An 18,660-nucleotide genomic window follows, 5' to 3' on the forward strand; every position below is an offset into this window, starting at 1 on the left:
CCTTTCACTTGATTTAAGTAGAGGTTACCCAGGTTGCAACATGACAAATTGTTTGCTTAATCCACCTGTGATCTCTATCACAAGCAAATCTGCAAAATGGGTTCGTGCAACAAAGGTATGTACATGAGGGTCTCTTGGTTTTAAAAAAAATGTGAAAATCCAAGGGCAGTCTTGCATTAGTGAAAAAAAAAATGGAGGAAAGTAGTGCTTGACAGTGTGAACGTCTGGCTTGTGGTGTGTTCTCGCACTCCCCGTCAACTCATTATGTCAAAAACACCAAAGTCCACCAGAAAGACCTTATATTGACCTTATATCGCTAATAAAGTTTGTATATATGAAGTATAAATAGTGTTTAAGGAATAAATTATGATTTTTCACATGATGTTATTATCACATGAAGTGGGCGCAAATCTTTTCCAGGTATTTGAAAATAAACACTTAAATTCAGCCATGATGGATGCAGCCAGCTCTAGTTTTAAAAATACTTAGTTGAAACGAACTCTGCTGAGGTGGCTAAAGCCCCAAATTCCCAGAAGGACATGACCTGAGCGCGCTCGATTGTATTTATGGCCCTGGAAGCAGCCCCATGAATGGGACTCACCAACATCTGACCACGTCTGGCTCTCCCTGCTATCTCAAGCTGCCTGTCAAAAGCTACAGACGAGCCCTTCCTCTTCAGAGGAAAAATAATTACAGTCACGCTGCTTCAGGGGAGAGACTGTTAAGACGTCTAGGGCGAGGTTCATGTGACTGACGGGGGTAACCGAGCCAGTACAAGTGCTAAAAGTTTCTCCACTGGCTCTGATTACTTTCTTGTAGTATAATTAAATTAGCATAGTTGGATTCAGTGCCACAGTGCTATGCATTGTGTAGCACACTTATTTGATTTTCAGTTATAGGGGGTGATGGCGCCTGATTAATTGCCTGAACAGCTAACAATCTGGCTCGCGGACGATCAGATCGATTTCTGGCAGATCATAAATTTTGGTCGGCTGTCTGCAGTTTTAGTGGCTCCAGATTCGGATTTCCTTTGTGGCTGCTGTCAAAAGACCTGTTGTAAACTGTAGTGAGATTGTTTTTAATATTACTGGAACAGTATTTTACATGTTGTGGCTAAAACTGTGGTCTTGAAACTGAGCTGTGGCATAAATATGAACTTCTCTGCAGAACAGACCGTGCTGTCTGAATCTCCCAAACATTTGCAGCTACATATTTTCCTTTTTACTTCTTAGTTTCTGTTCATAATAGAATTGCACCAACTAAAACCGCCTTTCACTCTTTTTGTCAACCTTGAGGGATGCCGTCATCTTGTCTGAATGACCTTTGCTGGAGTCTGACCGAGTGTTGGGTGTTTACGTTCAGTGTGAGCTCCCCGTTGAGCTGGTCGACTGATCAATGTTCCAGCCATGCAGAAAGGCTGATTAAAACCTGTGGTGTGAGTAACCACAACGTAAAGGACTATAAAATCGAGGGTCCTCCTGGGGGGATGTAGGAAAAAGACCCCATTGGATATGATACTGTAAGATGATCTGTCAAGCGGTTTCTTAAAAGTACCCTGACATCAATGGTCTGGAAGGGTCCATGCGTCCACCTTTATGTCTACAACAGTACTGAAGGCAGTCATCGCTGTGAGCAGGGTCTAAACCTGCACGGGAAGACCCCATTGGATTTCAAGTCCAACGCCTTATCCATTCGTCCATCACAGCTGGCTGCTGATATGTGCGTCTTTTTTATATGAATGTTTGTGACATTTATTGTTGCGGGACAAACAGTGTAGTCAAACAAGAGTCCAATACAATTGAAAGGTCCAGGAGTTTCCATTTAGAAGGAGCTGTATAGACAAGACAGCTGTTAAAGTCATGCAAGTGTGAGCAGAGCTTGAACTTGCACGGGGAGACCTCTTTGGATTTCAAATCCAACATCTTAACCACAGCATCGCCATCACAGCTTCCATGTGTAACACACAGAACCACCTTGTACTTCAGAAAAACTTTATTTTTCAGTTTCGACCTGCATTTCTTACTCTACTCTTTATCTTGTCCAGGTCCACGATAAGAAAATAGAGACAAAAGAGCTGTGAGGAGAACGGGAAGCTTGCATTGCTTCAAATTCCACAGTGCTTGTGTTTATCAAACCTTAGAAGCAGAGTGTCTCCATCCAGCCACTGTTAATGAACCTTATTTAATAGAATAATGAAATTAGGCATGGCAGGGGGGAAGCTAAAAGCACCCGCTCGCTGTCCAGTGTGTGTGTGTGTGTGTTTTCTGACAGCTGTGGATAATCTAATTTTCCTAAGCATAATTAATGGCAAGCGGGTTTCATTTACTTGTAATGTGGACTGTCTTTCCCCAAGGGCAAAGAAATATGGAAACTTTTTGTAATAATTTCTCTATCGAATGCTCTGGTGTTGGTAATAATATTTGTAATAGTAGGAGTTTGGTTTATTATTTCCTTATTGGATCAGATTTCCTAGACCTTTCGTACTTATTACATAAGTATCACTTACTTTACTGGAGTTTATATGAGCCTGAACACGGAAGGGTGTTTTATCTTTAGTTACCCCATTAAATAGAGTTTTTGCAAATTATGAACTTACAGGTATTAAAAAAAGGAAAACGGCCATTTCCCATAACAAGACTTGGGTGGCCTACCCAAAGAAAAGAAAGAAAAGAACTGCCCCCGAGTCTGCTTGGGAGTGGACCAAGATCTGACTCGAACACCATGGACTAATGAACCTCATGCGACCTCCAAGACCTTTAAGGTGTGAACGAGCATTCAGAGGTTAAATGCCTGGGACTGTCCACCAGTCAGTCAGAACTACAGAGGCCTTCCGGATGAGAGGAGACACATCTTTAAGAATATAAAGAAAGTCCAGCTATGTTTGACGGAGCAGCTCTAGATAGACACATTATAGTCATGTTCGTACTTTGCAGCTGTGATGGCCGAGAGGTTAAGGCGTTGGACTTGAAATCCAATGGGGATTCCCCGCGCAGGTTCAAACCCTGCTCACAGCGATGAGTATACACCAGGTGTCAGTTTTCTACCAGAAGGAATTCTATAGTAAAACTGTGATAAGGCTGTCAAAGTGTGTTTTTATTCAAACAATCCAGAAGTCTGAAATTAAAATTGTTGATCTTGGACATTAACAGTAAAGACTGTTGAGAAATGAAACAGACACATAATACAGCAACATACTAAAATATCTATATAAAGTTCGTAATGTCACCTGTGACGGCTGAGAGGTTAAGGCGTTGGACTTGAAATCCTGCTCACAGCAATCAAAAAGTCTAAACAAAGTGAAACCTTTCTATATCTCCAGGTTGTGTTAAGTCTTTGCGATAAACACTGGTCATTGTCCGCACCTATCAGAGCACAAAATAAAGAGTGACTTCTAACAAGCTCGCTTTCTTCAGAAGTTGTAAAGTGACGTAAGACTTGAAAGTCAAGTAGTTTGGTTAAGTGTGTAGGTTCTAACTGTAATCAGAGAAATCTGAGGACGTTTGTGCGCTTTCACATAACTTTCTCAGTGCTGGAGGTCCATTGTGGCATATTTTTATCATGTGATAATGGAGAACCTAATGAAAAGAACAGTAAGCTGTTCTTGTGTGCTCTCATTACGCATAAGGCTGTGGAATTTTCAATAATATATGTGGATTTTTATGTAAACAATCAAAAAATCTTAAATTGCCAAAAAATCAATTGTAGCAAATGAACGATAACAGTAAAGACTGCTGAGAAAGGATACGTAGACATAATCCAGCAAATTACAAAAGAATTGATATAGAATATAAAGAAAAGAAAAAAAAAAGAAAGTCCAGCTGTGTTTGACGGAGCAGCTCTAGATATAGACATTATAGTCATGTTCCTACTTTGCAGCTGTGATGGCCGAGAGGTTAAGGCGTTGGACTTGAAATCCAATGGGGGTTCCCCGCGCAGGTTCAAACCCTGCTCACAGCGATCAAAGACTATATCTCTAGTGCTAAGTCTCTGCTTTTGTGCGCTTTCACATAACTTTCTCAGTGCTGGAGGTCCATCGTGGCATATTTTTATCAAGTGATAATGGAGAACCTAATGAAAAGAACAATAAGCTGTTCCTGTGTGCTCTCATTACGCAGATTCAAATCCACGGCACCGGAATTATGCTGGGCTCAACTCATATTGGAGTTATTGTAATCACGACTTATGACTTGTAAAAATCCTTCACTTCACTTATCTCATGTCCCTGCTGTGATGGCCGAGAGGTTAAGGCGTTGGACTTGAAATCCAATGGGGATTCCCCGCGCAGATTCAAATCCTGCTCACAGCGATCAAAGAAATTAAGTGGATATATATAGGGAATCCCTTCTATATCTGTAGGTTGTGTTAAATCTCTGCTATAAGCATCTGTCGTTGAGACTGTCTGAGCACAAAATAAAGGCTTCTAACCATCAAGCATGCTTGAGGTTGGAGTGGGTAATACATGTAGTTTCTAACTGTGATCGCAGCACTCTAATCCTGAGGATCTAATCCTGGCAATACACAACCAATGAAAGTTGTGTGCTTTCTCAGTGCTGGAGGTCCATCTTGGCATGTTCTTATCATTTAATAATGGAGAAACTAATGAAAAAAAACAAGCCAAAGTAAGCTATGATGACAGGATGGTTATGGTGTTGGACATGAAATCCTATGCGCTCTCCCTGTGCAGGTTCAAATCATGGCACAGGGTGTGTTCAAATCATTTCGGGCTAGTGGGTTAACAACATCAGTCCATAAAATTGTAAATTAATCTTTACACTCACTACAGCCAAGAATTAAACAAGAATAAAAAGAAACAATATTTCCTGAACGAGAGGTTAATCCTGTCCCCTCTCTCAAATTGGATGGACAATGGAGAGCCTTGTAATTTAGCGGGTCAAAGTTGAAATCAGATTGAACTGCGAAGGAAGTGAAGGAGGCGGGTCAATTCGCGACCAGTGGTGTCTTGCCCTGTTCTTTCCTGGAGCCTGAACACAGACAGGTATTTTATCTTTAGTCACCCTACTAAATAGAGTTTTTGAAAATTATGAATTTACAGGTATTAAAAAAAGGAAAACAGCAATTTCCCATAACAAGACTTGGGTGGCCTACCCTACCCAAGCTTACCCAAGAAAGCAACTGTGATGGCAGAGTGGTTAAAGGTTGAAACCTTACAATGCAAACTGTAGAAAAAGGCTTCCTGGGAATGACATCATGCAACAGAGATCCTTGCAACTTTCATCAGTAAAAGCCTTCCTGCAGGTTCTCCTGTTAGACCATCTGACCATTGTTTTAATCAGGTTTGGGTCTTTTGAGTATACGGTTGCTGTCATTCCTGCTTGGTTTGATTTTCTTGCTCCAGACCCACACTGTGTGCATATGTAGTACCAATAGTGACCCAACAGTAGTAGTTAAGCTTTTGAATTCACGCAATTATCACAAATCTACTATCACAATGTCCTGTTTTGGGTCTTTCATTACTGTCACACCTCAAAAGAACTGCCCCCGAGTCTGCTTGGAAGTGGACCAAGATCTGACTCGAACACCATGGACTAATGATCCTCATGCGACCTCCAAGACCTTTAAGGTGTGAGCGAGCATTCAGAGGTTAAATGTCTGGGACTGTCCACCAGTCAGTCAGAACTACAGAGGCCTTCTGGATGAGAGGAGACACATCTTTAAGAATATAAAGAAAGTCTAGCTGTGTTTGACGGAGCAGCTCTAGATAGACACATCATAGTCATAAGCCTCCTTTGCAGCTGTGATGGCCGAGAGGTTAAGGCGTTGGACTTGAAATCCAATGGGGGTTCCCCGCGCAGGTTCAAACCCTGCTCACAGCGTACGATGCAGGTGATATTTTTGTTTTCTGGCAGAAGATGTTCTACAGCAAAACTGTTAAACTATCATAAGGCTGTGGAATTTTCAATAATATATGTGGATTTTTATGTAAACAATCAAAAAATCTTAAATTGCCAAAAAATCAATTGTAGCAAATGAACGATAACAGTAAAGACTGCTGAGAAAGGATACGTAGACATAATCCAGCAAATTACAAAAGAATTGATATAGAATATAAAGAAAAGAAAAAAAAAATAAAGTCCAGCTGTGTTTTGACGGAGCAGCTCTAGATATAGACATTATAGTCATGTTCCTACTTTGCAGCTGTGATGGCCGAGAGGTTAAGGCGTTGGACTTGAAATCCAATGGGGGTTCCCCGCGCAGGTTCAAACCCTGCTCACAGCGATCAAAGACTATATCTCTAGTGCTAAGTCTCTGCTTTAAGCAGCAGTCATTGTCTGCCACTGGTAGAGATTATCTGAACACAAAAGACAGGATAAGATGAGGATAATTTCTGCCTGTGAAATTTAAATTAAAAAAAATAGAGGAAGTGTCAGCATGCTAACAACATCATTCCATAAAGTTGTAAATTAATCCTTACACTCACTACAGATTAAAACAAGAATAACAATATTTGCATGATGAGAGATTAATCCTGTCCCCTCTCTCAAATTGGATGGACAATGGAGAGCCTTGTAATTTAGCGGGTCAAAGTTGAAATCAGGTTGAACTGCGAATGAGACGGGTCAATTCGCGACCCTGTTATTTCCTGGAGCCTGAACACAGACAGGTATTTTATCTTTAGTTACCCTACTAAATATTTTATCTTTAGTTACCCTACTAAATAGAGTTTTTGCAAATTATGAATTTAGAGGTATTAAAAAAAGGAAAACAGCAATTTCCCATAACAAGACTTGGGTGGCCTACATGACCCAAGCTTACCCAAGAAAGCAACTGTGATGGCAGAGTGGTTAAAGGTTGGACTTGAAATCCAATGGGGGTTCCCCGTGCAGGTTCAAACAGGTTGTGTTAAGTCTCTGCTATAAGCAAGAACCTAATGAAAAAAACCCCTGTAGTTACTCTTGAGAAATTAAGATTTTCACAAAATCTGATATATCTGGCTGAGTGTTTAAAGTGTTGGACTTGACATTCAATGGAGTCTCCCCACACAGGTTTGACTCCTCCTCACAGCGACATCAAATGGGGCAGTCAGACCAAAACAATAGAGGAGGTAACAGGAAATAGTGTCAGCAGGGTTGTGAACTGAACGTACATGGCTAGTGGGTTAACAACACCAGTCCGTAAAGTTGTAAATTAATCCTTACACTCACTACACACAGATAGGTGTTTTATCTTTAGTTACCCTACTAAATAGAGTTTTTGCAAATTATGAATTTACAGGTATTAAAAAAAGGAAAACAGCAATTTCCCATAATAAGACTTGGGTGGCCTACATGACCCAAGCTTACCCAAGAAAGCCACTATGATGGCAGCGTTGTTAAAGGTTGAAACCCTGCAATGCAAACTGTAGAAAAAGGCTTCGTGCAGGGTTGGAGGTCATATGCCTACTTTGCAGCTGTGATGGCCGAGAGTTTAAGGCGTTGGACTTGAAATCCAATGGGGGTTCCCCGCGCAGGTTCAAACCCTGCTCACAGCGAACATTGTGCACTGGTTTTTTGTTTTCTAGCAGACAATGTTCAACAGCAAAACTGTTAAACTGTCATAAGGCTGTGGAATTTTCAATAATACATGTGGATTTCTATTTAAATACTCGAAAAATCTTAAATTGCCAAAAAATAAAGTGTAGCAAATGAACAAATGAACGATAACAATAAAGACAGCTGACATAATCCAGAAAATTACAAAGGAATCGATATAAACCTCCCGATGTCAGCTGTGATGGCCGAGAGGTTAAGGCGTTGGACTTGAAATCCAATGGGGGTTCCCCGCGCAGGTTCAAATCCTGCTCACAGCGAGCAATGATTACAAACGCAAGGATCAAAGACTTTCTCCAGGTTGATATAGCAATTTCCCATAATAAGACTTGGGTGGCCTACATGACCCAAGCTTACCCAAGAAAGCAACTGTGATGGCAGAGTGGTTAAAGGTTGAAACCTTACAATGCAAACTGTAGAAAATGCAGGTGATATTTTTGTTTTCTGGCAGAAGATGTTCTACAGCAAAACTGTTTCACTGCAGTAAGGCTGTTGAATTTTGTCTTTTTTTCAAACAATCAAAAAATCTGAGATTACCAAAACATAAATATTGACACTGGACAGGAAAGAATGACTGCTGAGAAATGAAATGTAGACATAGTACAGCAAAGTAGTAAAAAAGTAATATAAAGCAGCCATTTGTCAGCTGTGATGGCCGAGCGGTTAAGGCGTTGGACTTGAAATCCAATGGGGACTCCCTGCGCAGGTTCAAATCCTGCTCACAGCGACATTGCAATATATACATGTCATGTTCAAGTTCTTAACACATTGTCAAACAATGTCTTGGGCTAAATCTTTTGAAGCATACTGAACCCTTGATAGAACTGAAAATTTGCTGTGATGGCCGAGCGGTTAAGGCGTTGGACTTGAAATCCAATGGGGACTCCCTGCGCAGGTTCAAATCCTGCTCACAGCGACATTGCAATATATACATGTCATGTTCAAGTTACAGCACAGTGCTTAAAAGTTCTTAACACAGTAACCCCCCTCTGAAACGCAAAAGACCAATGGTGCCTTTCCCCAAATAACCATAAGCACCTTTATGTATGCTTTGAATGAAGTGTTTGTTGGATTGTCAAACAATGTCTTGGGCCTCACCCCCACACCTTTCAGACATCTGCTATAAACTTTCTTGCCTTTGTAAGTTGTCATTCCGTAACTCATACAGTCTAAATCTTTTGAAGCATACTGAACCCTTATAGAACTGAAAATTTCAGGTACAGAAAACACTAAGGTTTACGACAAGGAGCCTGTATCCGGTGCAAAGCACAGCTGTGATGGCTGGGAGGTTAAGGCGTCGGACTTGAAATCCATGGGAATTCCGCGAGCAAGTTCAAACGCCGCTCACAGCGATGGTGGGCTTTAACACGTACAGTATAACTTTCTGCTTAGATAGACCCCTCTGCAGATCGAGCTTTAATTCTTTGGTGATAGAGTGATATGTCGTTACAGTCTCAATGTGAAAGTTGTATCGTGCATTACACCAGGGAGAGTCTTAGCCTTTGCATTTAGACATTGCCAAAAACATCTGGAAAATCTTTTTTTTTGGGTGTTGAAATTAAACAGAATTTTTCTCCATGTCTTGTTTCATTTCTTTTCCCAGTGACTTTTGATCGCCTTGACTGAATTGAATGAAGTCAATACCGGCTAAAAAAAAAAAAAAAATTCCCAGTACATTTAAAGATATAACTTTTGTGCTTTGTCGTAGTATAAGCTGTGATGGCCGAGCGGTTAAGGCGTTAGACTCGAAATCCAATGGGGATTCCCTCCGCAGGTTGGAATCCTGCTCACAGCGACGTTGCAATATATACATGTCATATTTCAAACAGGGCTGTCACGCATATTCCCATAAAAATAGAATACTGTAGCTAACTTCCTGCAAGTACCCTGCAGTGGTCCCTTGCAGTTGATGCTTGGTCCATGCAACATATACCAAAAACATTCTGATTTCATGTAAAAAGTGCACAGCTGTGGTTGAGGGCATATGTAGGTTCGAACCGTGTTGTTGTTGTTCTTTATGTGATATATTTCCTGTAATTTCCTATGAATAACTCCTCCGCTGCAGTCGTGCTAAGTTTATTTAACAGGGATGATACAGATAAACATATGCAATGCAACTGATGTAATTTATGCAGTCATCTAGTTAAAAGCTAAAGCTAATTTGCTGCCCCCGTCCATCGTAAGGCTTTGAAATCTAGATTAAAAGAGCCAAAAAAAATTAGTTGATGAAACCGAATCAGGATAAAAAGCAGGACAAATAAAACTGACTTTGTACATGGTTAAATGCATGTGTCTATGTGGGAATGTATCATACATGACTGTATAATACACTCACAGGAAAAACACTGCTGTTTCTGTATAGCTATGTGTGTTCTTGAGGCTCGGAGCTACTTTCTCTGTGCAACCCATGTGAAACCACTGGGACAAAGCAATTTCTGCTGTTTTGAGTGTTTCGCAAACCAAGAACTCATGAAACTGATCAAAGAACTTCCACTGACTTGAATGTAGGTGCTGTTCAGATCTGAGCCAGTTTGGTTATGGGATTCTGAAATCCTCAATTCAAAAAAAAATGGTAGCCTAAGGGAAATTAAGGCTTTTGTTTGAGTTGCATATCAGGCAACCTGTAAAGGTCTGTGCTTAAATGTCGAACACATTCAGGTTCGGGTGCTTTGCAAAAACTGTCTCAGATCGCAAGGCTGCTGGATTTGACTCTTAGGGCCCTGTTCGTACCTGCCATTAAAATGCATCTCCACATGCGTCTCGAGTGACCACCTGTCAAGTGCTATCTGAACCAATGCAGCACATTAACAATTTTATCTCAAGCAACTTTGTCTTGCGTTTTATTTGTCCTACGGTTAAGTTGCAAGATTCACAATTCTCCATCTGTGTCAAAACTAATAAAGTCCTGAAGACTGAATAAGCACTTGTAATAGAGAACTGAAGCTTTCACGATCTTCAGTTTCAATAAACACTTCCGGAGATTTTCTTTTGACTGTACCCTCTGGCATTCTGCACAAAACGTGATGACCAAAGACCGTGATTCACACTGAATGATGGACTGGATTTTTCAATAGATCCTCCCTGCAAGAAGATTCGTTGAAGTAAAAAGTTGAATGACTCAACTGCTTTTCGGCTCACAAAGGATCTGAAGAAAATGTGGTCTGTAGATTCCTAAATCGAAGTAAAAAAGCAAAAAACCTTCCCTCCGATTCTTTTTCTGTTCCATCTGTGAGAAGAATATGCTCTTATCATGCCACACTTGGAGCTTTGATCGGCGCTCTGTAGGTGAGTTGGGCAGGCTGAGAGAGCAAACTGCCGACAGCACATTCGAGTGAGCCGACGGACACATACACATTCGCACGTAATGCGCCCTCGCACCCACACACGACGCCACAAATACACAGAAACTCACAGTCACAGAGAAAATGGTGCTTAACACACCGAAGGGATTGAAAATAACAACACTGCCTGCTTACGAACCACGGGCGCATGGCGCGGTCGTACGTACCAGCCCGTGATTGAAGGGCCTTTCATCCATGGGCTGGACGGGGGATGGGCAGAGGGTTGGGGGGAGGTTACTGCCACAAGGAGACACCAAAGTCAGAAATATTTCAATTCCTGCAGCGGCTTTAACCATTATCTCAGTCCTTTCCTAACTTAACCCAGGAAGCTTTAACTGCTTAAACTTAAAGCTGCATTAATTATACTATTAATTATATATAATTATAAATACTCATTTGATCTATTGTTGATATAAAAATAATGAACAAAGAACCCATTATTTTGTTTTGTGTTAATTTAGTTATTGTGTTCACTAACTGTACTCACACTAATGAACAACTGTGGAGCTGCGACGAGGTGAAAATTAATTGATCGACAGCAAATTCATCGGCAAATATTTTAATAATTGAATAATTGTTTGAGTCATTTTTTAAGGCAAAACTGTCTTAACGTTTGCTCAAACGGGAGAATCTGATCCTCTTCCTTGTAAAATATGACGGTAAAGTGAATATCTGGGCTTTGGGCTGTTGGTCGGACAAAAGACATCACCTTGCGCTGTGGTAAAACTACGGCATTTTATAGACACAACGATGCATGTCCTGCTGAAATGATCATGTAAATGTTCTGACTAGATTAGTTTATTATTTTATTAGCTCGTAATTCATAATGAGATTAAATATTTTTACTGCAATCTTTTGTGGTTTTCACTTTCCTTTAACAAAAACAATTGTAGTACTCCTCCCGGTTAATGTTGATATTTGTATCTGTGTGTGTTTGTTTCCACTGCATTAATCAAACTCTTTCTCAGTCACAGTTTTTAGCCGCTGATGGGGCGTCTCAGGCTCACAGGAATACAAGTTTGTTAATTAATTTGTTTACTCGTGGCAACAAGCAGACTCGGCTCCAGGGAATCAAAGGTTCATGTAAACAGCTTGACCTTAATAAGACCTTAACCGGAGTCTAGACAACGGTAAAATCAGAGTCGGGATCTCTTCGCTTGCTTCAGGCATAACAGAGCTTTGTCTTGGAAACCTGAAGAAGCATATTTAGGATCCAGATTAACACACAAGAAAGGACTCAATATTAGACAAGAGCCAAAGCTTAATTTTAGAAATAGGTTTTCAAAGCGTAACACTACACTTTTTGTCTTACTGAACGGAATAAAAGCACTGCTGCACTGACCTCTATGGGTTGAAAAGTAAAATGCCGAAATTCCACTTTACGTGTCCTCGTAGCTACGGGGGTACACGTGACATACATTTCATCATCTGCTCATGCGTGAACAGGTGTGCAAGGATGTCTCCGTGGGACATTCGTACGCAGCTCAAAATTCACCAGGCCTCACAGCTAGCTGTGGCCAGCTGTTGTCCGTTGTCCTCGTGACCAAACCCAGCCACTGTGCCGTTGACCTCCAGTTTTTCATTTGCTCCGTTTCCAGTTTCGTTTCTTAACTTCTGGGTGCTGTAGCTGGCTGTATAAAACGCAAGTCACGTGTCCTAATATACATTTCTCAAAATTGGGAAAACGCATTTCCACTTTTGAGGAGGTCATGATGAGGAGGTCAACACCACCACATCCAACACGGATACCAAATTAAAAAGACGATCTTTGGCGCAACAGCGTCTCTTACCCAAACTGGACCTTCTGCAAAACTACAAAAACATACACTACAGACAGAGAGGAAAACAAGAATAAACAGAAAAACACTCTGAGGCGGATCTTGTCCACCCTGAGGACAAAACACCCAGACATAACCTGAGCAGTGTGGCGTACGCAGTCCCATGCAGCGAAGAATGCGCCGAGCTGTACACTGGGGAGACAAAACGACCAGTTCACAAGCGCGCGGCGCAACGCGGGGGGGCCAACTCCTCAGGTCAGGGCTCAGGAGTCCGCCTACATCTGCAGGACAAGGGACTCTCATTTGAGGACAGCAATGTACACATTTTGACCAGAGAAGACCAAAGTTTTGAAAGAGGAGTGAAAGAAGCCATCAACGTTGAACCGGAGCAACCATCATTAAACAGAGGCGGGGGTCTACGACACCGATTATAAGCCACTTACAATGCAGTTTTGAGACCCCCCCCCAGGCAGTTTAACACCCATTCACACCTGGACTCGTGAGACCCTAACGACCCAAATGATCAACGACTCACATGTGAGCTCAACCACTCTCAACGTGTTGACGACCCTACAGGAGGGCAAACGCCTGGGACTCCCCACCAGTCGGTTAGAACTGAAGAAGGATGAGAGGTGAAACGTCCAGTTGCCTTCGTATCGCACCATGAGCTGGATGATTGAGAATCTTCACAGGCATGGACAGTGTGTAACAGTGAAAGTCCACTGATAGGTCTCCGCTACACACCGATACACACACTCAGTGATCTTCGGTTATGAGATCACGTTGTTCTAAATAAATAAAATGAATATACCAACACGTTCTTGCTTTTATAACGGTCATGTTGTTATCGTGAAGCCGGCCATATATTTGCTAACACGTAGACGCGAGGTGATTAAAAGCAGCAGATGTCAATCCACACGATGCAAGTCAAAAGGTGAGAGAGTTGGAGCAAATGATTCGGCAAAAAAAGATTCTTCATAATAATTATATAACGTTACGGGCTCTCATGTGTTAATTACTTTGAACACGATGTGGTCAGCGCAAAGGTAATTAGTCAGTCATCACCGAGGGACTGGGTGTTGAATCCTGGCGTGTTGCATTCAACCACATTTGCATGCACGCTCTATTTGCATACTTTGATTTATTTATTGTCTTTTTTGTAAATTGTTGCACTTGAGTGTTTGTTATTTCACCGCGGATCCACGTCAAATATCATTTTCCTCCCCGCACGGAGAGAACAGACTACAAAGCCTTTCTCCGTCGAAGTCTAAATTTAGTTCAGCGCATCAGCTCATCAAATCACACACAGACAACAACAACGACAGCCACGGCTAAACGTCCGCTTTCAAATCAACAGGCTGATGATCATTATTTGGAAATGAGTGATGAAATTATTGCCTGAAACATATGGTAATGTGCAATGAAATTGCAATGAGCGATAATAACAACGACAGCAATAATCTATGACAGGCTGCGGACTGCAGACAATGGCCTCGTTTTAACTTTTAATGCCCTCGCCTGCTGCTTTACTGTCACTTTATCAGTTTGAAAGATTGGGTTTCATTTGAATAATTTTTTTTTTTTTTTTTTTTTAAATTCTGATTAGGTATCAGAGTTCTGGGTAAAGCCGTATGAGTGGTTCCATTTCATCTTACAGTAGCCAACAAAATCTCCCCGCCGCTCGTGACAGGTAGTGGAAGAAGAATCCGTCGCATAGTCGGTGAAACATTTCACTACAAAAACCACAAATGTCACGCTCAAGGGGGCGCTAGGGGAGAGGTCGGTGGATCGTTAGAGTCAGACGGATTCCTCTTCTGGGGACCAGGGGAGGGGCTACAAGATTTATTGACAATCCATCCACTAGTTGTTGAGATATTTACTGCGAGTCTGGGCCAGCCGACCAACACTGCCACCCACAAAGCCGCGTCACTAGCGTGGCTACAGATATTCTCATGCAACGGAAGTTATGCATTCAAACGTTTCTTCTTTTACTTCATTACTTTTGCTAAAAATCAAACAGCCAAATACACGACATACGGTAGGAGCGTTTGCTGATGCGACACCAATCTGAGCGCGGGCGACGTCGTACAGTGTGTCCGCTACCTCTGCCCCCGCTGCTGACAAAGAAGAGTCCTAATCCACCAGACCACCAGGTGTCCTTCCACGGCCAGCGCCACGTGCGGGTCATGTGCGATGGCCTGATGGGAAGATCCCCCCTGTTTACGACGTGCGATCGGTCCCATCAGCGGACGACTCAAAATCGTTGTGCGATTGCAGTGTCGCTCACGTGAAGGTAGAATATATTATGCGTAGACAATATAACACAATGGCTTAAATCACTTTGAATGATAGATTTGGGCTGACACGAGACACCCACGTTTGTCTCGTTTTCAGGCACTACCATTTTATTTAGCCCCAAGTTAGATGTATAAACCAGTTGAATGAGTTTAATCATGTTGTCCTTTCATGTGATTTTCCTAAATTATAGTTCTCAACTTGAGTGAAGATCCTTTGATGAAAACTGATGAATCGAGTTCCGGTTTGTTTTTTCAAATACAATGTTTTCACTCTCAAAATCATGATTTACAGTGTGTGCGTGTGTCTGTGTGTGTGTGTGTGAGCATACATACAGTATAGATGTGTGTGTGTAGTACCTGGGTCTCTCACTGTGATAATTCAGGGAATTATCGGGTTTTTAAGTTTTCTTCAGTGTGGAAGTAATCCAGTGACAGTCGTCTGTACGCCCATGAGTAGACTGTAAACAGGAACCACTAATAGCTAGTTCGGCGTACTTTTAATGGCGTCAAACTGTGAACAGATAATGATTAAAAAAACCGGATCCTCTAATTGTAGCCCAGAGCTTATCTAACTGAATCCAGGGCAAAATACTTCCTGTTTACATCCCCCCAAAATCATAATGGGAACTATAGTTCCAAAACTCAGAGCATGATTATCCACCAAGTAGAAGATCCATCAATTATTCTTTTTTTTTCTCCTGTTGCACACATCGACGTTATTTATGACTATTGTGACTCAGAGTGTCACCCTCCAGTCAGACTAGGTAATATAAGCATTTTTTAACTTGATGCCACAGTTTGTACTGGTTCGTAACGGGAGGCTCCCCATTTCAGTTTATAATGTCTCATTCAATTTGGGCTTTTTTTTTTTTGTATTTCTGAATTTAAAAATAGACTGGAAACAAACAACAATAGGACCATAAAACAATTCAATCACCATTTAGAGAAAGCAGAACATTTACGGATTTAATGTTGACTTTTCTATAGCATATTCATCCCCAGTGGGGATCAAAACCCAAACCTTGTCAGTGTTAGCAGCAGTTGCCTTCACGCTAAGCTTCAGAAGAAATGGGACCCCTAACCCTCGCAGAGTTAGTACCACACTTTAACCGCTGAGCATCCCTGCAATTAAGTTAAATGGGTACACAAACCATATTGCTAATGTTTTCATGAAGCCAGGGCCCCAGAGAAGTGTGGAGATTGCAGAATCCATCAGGGAAATTGCACACTGACATGCCCCACTAAGTTGGACTGCACGATGGAGCTCACTTATCCAAAATGCGTCCAGTATGCATATATGTTCAGACGCATGACACGTCATCAGAAAACTACTGACAGACTCATCACAGACAGCAGATGTTTGTTCCATGTTGGAGAGTCATAATCCCCCCTAAAAGCAGGACAATCACATCATTTCTCCGACTAGATTTTGCAGCCAACAAATGACAGTTTGTTAATTTGACCGAAAAGCCAGCAGAAGGGGATTTCATGGCAAAATGGTAATTTATTTTTACTGAAAACCCCACAACAACTTCATCCTGTCATCTGTGCACAGAGGAAAAATCCTTATTAACAGAATAATTTCATTATGTGCTCAATAGACTCTGTCCTGTAATTCCTAACAGGGAGAGAGGATTTTAGTCTTCTGTAACAAAGGAGCTCAAATAAGGTTGCTCATTGTTTTGATCTAGAAAATTCCTAATTTTAATTTTGTTTCTATTTCTATTTCAACCCAAGTCGGGAAAGCATGCACGTTTTCCCAGTGAGCAGCGGCATTTTAACGACTTTATTTCAATATAAAAAAAGGACCCGGTCACACTGAAACTTTGTCGTTAAAACGTTGTTGTATTATACGGTTACATTTAACCTAGACGACTGAAGAACTTTCAATTTTCAACCCTTGATTATGGAACCTTTTCAGCATTTTTGGGAAGTACCAGTACTCTTTTTCACATCCTTTCCAAGAGTTAGACGAGAAGATTGATACCAAACTCATGTCAGTTAAGTACAGACCTGGAGCCAGGATGTGGCTAGCCTAGCTTAGCACAAAGCGGAGCAGATAGCCTAGCTCTTTCCAGGCTTCAAAAATACACCTACCAAAACCTCTAAAGCCCAGTAATTGGCACAATATATCTAGTTTGTTTAATCAGTACACAAACAGAAATGTGACAATGACTACTTGTGGTTACAGCGGGAGTCACGTGCAGGAACTTGTTCTTGATCCATAATCCCCTGCATTTCTGTGCAGAGTGTAAACGCTTCACACGTGCTGGTAGGCGTATTTTTGAACCGCGTAATGGTCCCGGTAGCTGTCTCCCCATGCCTCTCAGTCTTTATGCTCAGCTAGGCTATTCGCCTTCCAGCTCCAGCTCTGTATTTAACCAACAGACATGAGACTGACATCAAATTTTTGCCATCTACCCCGGGAGTGAGAGGAGTGGAGCTTATTTAAACATAGTTTCCAAAATGTAGAACTATTCCTTTAAGGTAATTGTTGCTGGAGGGTTGCATAAGAGAAATGATCTCACAATGATGGAGGACTCCTAAGGCTCAACGTGAGATGAAATAAAAAGTTAAATTGATTATTTTCACATAACTGTTAACACAAAGGATTCGGTGACACCATGCGACTCCTTGCATCTTTTCTCTGTTTATTTTCTGCACAAATAATTGATAAATTGTCCTCACGGAGGTGTAGTTAGAGAGGGCACTTCTCCCTGGCTGCCTTCAAGTGTTGAAGTGACAGTGTTTTTGGCCTTTCAGCTGTCTAAAAACTCACAGTCTAGCAGAGCAACGGAATAATTCAAACACTGTTGAATTACTGTCGGACGGAGAGGGAGTGCGGCAGTCAAGCAATATTAGTTTCCCTCCTGCTGTGCACTCACAGAGCTCTATTGTAAACATTTGAGAAAAAGATGCCACCTTCTGCTTCTAAAATGACAGCTGGCGTGAAAGTACCGCTCGTTGCTAGACGCAGCGGAAGCATTAGCTAAGTGCATTCTGGTCCTAAAGTAGTGGGATTTGGGGAGCTATGTTGAGTAACGATTGTCTGGAAGCATTCATTTTTCAAAGAGGACACGCTTTCCCTCCAGCGTTGATGCACACAAAAGGCCAACGGGTCATTAATGAAAGTGGAATAGGCTTAACGCACTTTGAATAACCATTGGACTTAATACAAAAGCCACCACGGAGTAATCTGCTGCATTTAGCCAGGATTAGCATGTGGAGAACAATGCCAGTTTAATCCTAAAAGGCCGACCTGTTGCCCGGACGCGTGTAATTATGATTACGTTTATGCACATACACAATACATACGAGAAAGCGTAAACAGAGAGTGAAACATACTGTATTTCCAGGTTTGTGAGACTTTTGTTCCACCAGCGGAGGCTCTGATCTGCTTGTGTCGGTTCTGTTTGAACACAGTGCATGTGAAATGTGGGCAGATACAAATCTACACTTACACTGTTGTGACTTGTGATTCCTCCAGAAGCATCAACCAGGAGATTTGAACATTAGACAAACACTGGATTTCGTCATTTGTCTCTGGGTGCAAAGGAGATCCACATCAACTTTCTGACTACATTTTAATGTTGCTTTGTCTACATATGAAGACCTGAGTCTCATATTGTAATTCTTTTACTTTGTAGTTATGTTGTTATGTAGTCACTGGTCATTGTATATTATAATTGTACTACTG

At 41.5% G+C, this 18,660-nt stretch overlaps 11 non-coding genes across 11 annotated transcripts; 10 read left to right on the forward strand and 1 right to left on the reverse strand.

Annotated features, from left to right (window-relative positions):
- Nucleotides 1-1,624: 1,624 nt before the first annotated feature.
- trnas-uga lies at nucleotides 1,625-1,706 on the reverse strand. Its single transcript has one exon. It is a non-coding gene; the product is annotated as a tRNA-Ser (tRNA).
- A 1,226-nt stretch (nucleotides 1,707-2,932) lies between these two features.
- trnas-uga lies at nucleotides 2,933-3,014 on the forward strand. The gene has a single exon. It is a non-coding gene; the product is annotated as a tRNA-Ser (tRNA).
- Nucleotides 3,015-3,875: 861 nt separating this feature from the next.
- trnas-uga lies at nucleotides 3,876-3,957 on the forward strand. Its single transcript has one exon. It is a non-coding gene; the product is annotated as a tRNA-Ser (tRNA).
- A 267-nt stretch (nucleotides 3,958-4,224) lies between these two features.
- On the forward strand, nucleotides 4,225-4,306 carry trnas-uga. Its single transcript has one exon. It is a non-coding gene; the product is annotated as a tRNA-Ser (tRNA).
- Nucleotides 4,307-5,752: 1,446 nt separating this feature from the next.
- Nucleotides 5,753-5,834, forward strand: trnas-uga. The gene has a single exon. It is a non-coding gene; the product is annotated as a tRNA-Ser (tRNA).
- Nucleotides 5,835-6,155: 321 nt separating this feature from the next.
- trnas-uga lies at nucleotides 6,156-6,237 on the forward strand. The gene has a single exon. It is a non-coding gene; the product is annotated as a tRNA-Ser (tRNA).
- A 1,170-nt stretch (nucleotides 6,238-7,407) lies between these two features.
- On the forward strand, nucleotides 7,408-7,489 carry trnas-uga. The gene has a single exon. It is a non-coding gene; the product is annotated as a tRNA-Ser (tRNA).
- A 236-nt stretch (nucleotides 7,490-7,725) lies between these two features.
- Nucleotides 7,726-7,807, forward strand: trnas-uga. The gene has a single exon. It is a non-coding gene; the product is annotated as a tRNA-Ser (tRNA).
- A 385-nt stretch (nucleotides 7,808-8,192) lies between these two features.
- On the forward strand, nucleotides 8,193-8,274 carry trnas-uga. Its single transcript has one exon. It is a non-coding gene; the product is annotated as a tRNA-Ser (tRNA).
- A 107-nt stretch (nucleotides 8,275-8,381) lies between these two features.
- trnas-uga lies at nucleotides 8,382-8,463 on the forward strand. The gene has a single exon. It is a non-coding gene; the product is annotated as a tRNA-Ser (tRNA).
- A 797-nt stretch (nucleotides 8,464-9,260) lies between these two features.
- trnas-cga lies at nucleotides 9,261-9,342 on the forward strand. Its single transcript has one exon. It is a non-coding gene; the product is annotated as a tRNA-Ser (tRNA).
- The last annotated feature ends 9,318 nt before the right edge of the window (nucleotides 9,343-18,660 follow it).

Source organism: Xiphias gladius, chromosome 14 (assembly GCF_016859285.1).
Source record: "Xiphias gladius isolate SHS-SW01 ecotype Sanya breed wild chromosome 14, ASM1685928v1, whole genome shotgun sequence".
Classification (NCBI taxonomy): Eukaryota; Metazoa; Chordata; class Actinopteri; order Istiophoriformes; family Xiphiidae; genus Xiphias; species Xiphias gladius.